This window comes from Nicotiana tabacum, chromosome 6 (assembly GCF_000715075.1).
Source record: "Nicotiana tabacum cultivar K326 chromosome 6, ASM71507v2, whole genome shotgun sequence".
Lineage (NCBI taxonomy): Eukaryota > Viridiplantae > Streptophyta > Magnoliopsida > Solanales > Solanaceae > Nicotiana > Nicotiana tabacum.
In genome coordinates, this window is record NC_134085.1 from 6,042,428 (window position 1) to 6,045,870 (window position 3,443).

Consider the following 3,443-nt stretch of genomic DNA (forward strand, 5'->3'; position numbering starts at 1 on the left):
AAGCAAGTACGATCATTGTGTGTATTTGCGTAAGCTCAAAGATGGTTCTTTTGTATATCTTCTCCTATATGTTAATGATATGTTGATAGCTTCTAAGAATTCGGAAGAAATTGATAAGTTGAAGATTCAACTAAAGAAGGAGTTCGAGATGAAGGATCTGGGTGAGGCAAAGAAAATTCTTGGCATGGAGATAATAAGAGATAGACGTTCAAAGAAACTCTGTTTATCTCAGAAAGAATATTTGAAAAGAGTACTACACGTTTTGGCATAGATGAAAATACTAAGCGAGTTAGTACTCCACTTGCTCCCCATTTTAAGCTAAGTACTACTATGTCGCCAAAAGATGAAGCTGAACGAGAGTATATGTCAAAGGTACCATACGCAAATGTTGTTGGTAGCTTGATGTATGCAATGGTCTGCACGAGACCTGACATTTCACAAGTTGTTGGAGTTATTAGCAGATATATGCATAATCCAGGAAAGGAGCATTGGCAAGATGTGAAGTGGATTCTACGGTATGTTCATAATACTGTAGATGTCGGGTTAGTTTTTGAGCAGGAAGACAATCAGTCTATAGTTGGATATTGTGACTCAGATTTTGCGGGTGATCTGGACAAACGAAGATCAACTACTGGTTATGTGTTTACTTTTGCAAAGGCACCAGTTAGTTGGAAGTCTACTTTGCAGTCAACAGTTGCTTTGTCTACAACAGAGGCAGAATACATGGCTATTATAGAGGCTGTGAAGGAGGCAATTTGGCTTCAAGGGTTGCTAAAGGAGCTTGGTGTTGAACAAAAAAGTATCATAATTTTTTGTGATAGTCAAAGTGCTATTCAATTAGCGAAGAACCAAGTTTATCATGCAAGGATGAAGCACATTGATGTTCGATATCATTTCGTACGAGAAATCATTGAAGAAGGTGGAGTCACGGTGAAGAAAATTCATACTACAGAGAATCCTGCTGATATGCTGACAAAAGTGGTGACTGCGGTCAAGTTTCAATATTGTTTGGATTTGATCAACATTGTTGAACACTGAAGATTGAAGATGAAGACACAACCAAAATTTGTTACTGAGAGAAAATTGAAGATGTGGAATTTTGCAAGGTGGAGATTTGTTGATTGCCAAAGTCCCACATCGGTTGTGGGCAAAATGTTTATGGAAATTTCACCTATAAAAGGAGGCCTAATGTTTAGGATTAAAACACACCTCTCATTTGCTTTCTTATCTTCTTAAGGTATTTGAATCTTCTATCTTTTAGTATTATTTCACTTGTATTTTTGGAGTGGAATAAAATATTTGTTGTATCCGAGGAAGTAGGCAAAATTGTCCGAACCTCGTAAATTCTAGTATTCTTTTTATTGTTGCTTTATTGTCTTATTTATTATTTGATGGCTGCCATAATTTTTGGTATAGTAATTGTGACTCATTCACACTATATATATTTGGCTTCCGCAACACTCAGAACCCTCACAACAGAGTATTATGATTTTCTCTAAGAACAGTCCTATGATGTTGGAGAGCACTTCCTCTAATGTTTTCTCTATGGGACAATTAGAACAAAATAATGGAATGCTGGTTCAGACTGATTCTGATGAATTCTTTGGAATGGTGAACGTGGAAAATCAAGAATGCTATTATCAGGAAGGTTTCTTGGAAGAATTTGATTGGGATTCTGTTTTGGATTTTGATAATCATGGTTTTATGCAGAATGACTTGGTTTACTAATTCTGGAAAATTGGACCTTAATGATGTTTTTGAAAAGGGTATTTTTCATTTTGGAGTTTCTTTGAAATCCAAGATTTTTTTAAAATTAAATTAGGGTACTTTTAATTGGTATATCTGTGAGATCTTAGGAATTTAGGAGCATGATTCTGACATTGACTTATGTTAGGAGTATAAACTAGGATGTTTAGATGATGTTTTTTAAGTTCATTCTTGTTGTTTATAATGAAAAGTTCAGTTATAAAAAATGCTCTACTTTGCTTTTGCCCATTTGTTGATGTCATGTTTCTTTTATCCATTTGAAATTTTCTCTTGGTTTGGAGTTCCTTGTATTGTTATGTCTTGCACTCATTATATTAGTACTTAGAACTTTCACTTACCGAATACAAAAAAGAAGTAATGAGAAGAACTTTTACTGTCTCGTTGTATTCCATGAATATATTCATATGTTTTTTTTAATTAATATAATTTATGTATTCAAATGTATATATGTATTCAAATTGCTCTGTTATTGTTGTATTTATCGGCTGGGAAAAATATTCAGCATATTTTCTCTGAAGATTGCTATGTGTTTGAGGTGTTTTTCGGTTGAGAATCTTTTTTATAACTGGAAATACAAATTTTGTGTGTTATAATTGAGTTTGTTGAGTTATATTAGGAGTCTATTATGTTAATTGATTCACTTTTTGTTTAAAAACAGTTGTAATCCCCTATTTCATGTCGTGAATACAGTCGAATACAAAAATCTGTCTAACTGTAATCCCCTGTTTCACGCCTAGAAATACTACTGTATTCATGAATACAATAGCTTAAATACATCAAATACACTCTAAAAACTCTGAAAACATAGCTATAGGAAGTAATATAGTAAATGATAGCTACAACTAACTAATAACTACTAAAATATAGTGGTTTATGAAAGTTTCTCCCTGCTGTATACTCCACTTGTACTTCTCCGGATCTTATAGGCTATAGCTACTATAGAACAAGTGTTGTGTAAAATGCATGTACTAGTTGTAGACCTTACACTAAAGTTAGAAGCAACTTGAGTTATGGATGTAGTATAACTTGAGGATTAGAAAACTTTTTTTATTTTGTGTCTCACACATTTATTAGCTTTTCTTTTTTTGTTAATTTTGAAATTTCTTTTACCTTATTTTTAAAAAAAGAAGTAGAAATGACACTAGGTAGCCACTTTAAAAGGTTGCTATTTAAGAATTACCCTGCGTCCTAAATTTCAGTTTTTCAGTTCAAATTTTCAGGACTAAAATGTCCTGAGTTATCCTGAAGTTAAGATTTTTAGTTTAAGATTTCAGGACAAAATAAGTACTGGTTAATTTCTAAAGAACATCCATAAGAATGGTTATTTTTGCACTTGCCCCTTTTTAAAATTCATCACCAATAAAATCCATTTTTATTAAAGGAGCTTCAATATATAAAGGGTGACAAATCGTTTTATCATAAAAGCAAGGTTGAAATTATAATTAAAAAAATGGATAAAATTTAAAAGCTAAAAGTTGAAGAACCTCATCAACCCTTATTTTTCTTAATTGATTTTTTTCATGTATTAGTATCTTTACTTGTCAAATAATGAGATGCCTAGCGTAACTTTTGTTTGTTATGCAAAATACAAATAAAGTTTCTTCTGTAGAAGTATAAATTAAACCTAGCTAGCTTCACATATATAACACGTGGGACATTTTTAATGGGTTTGAAAT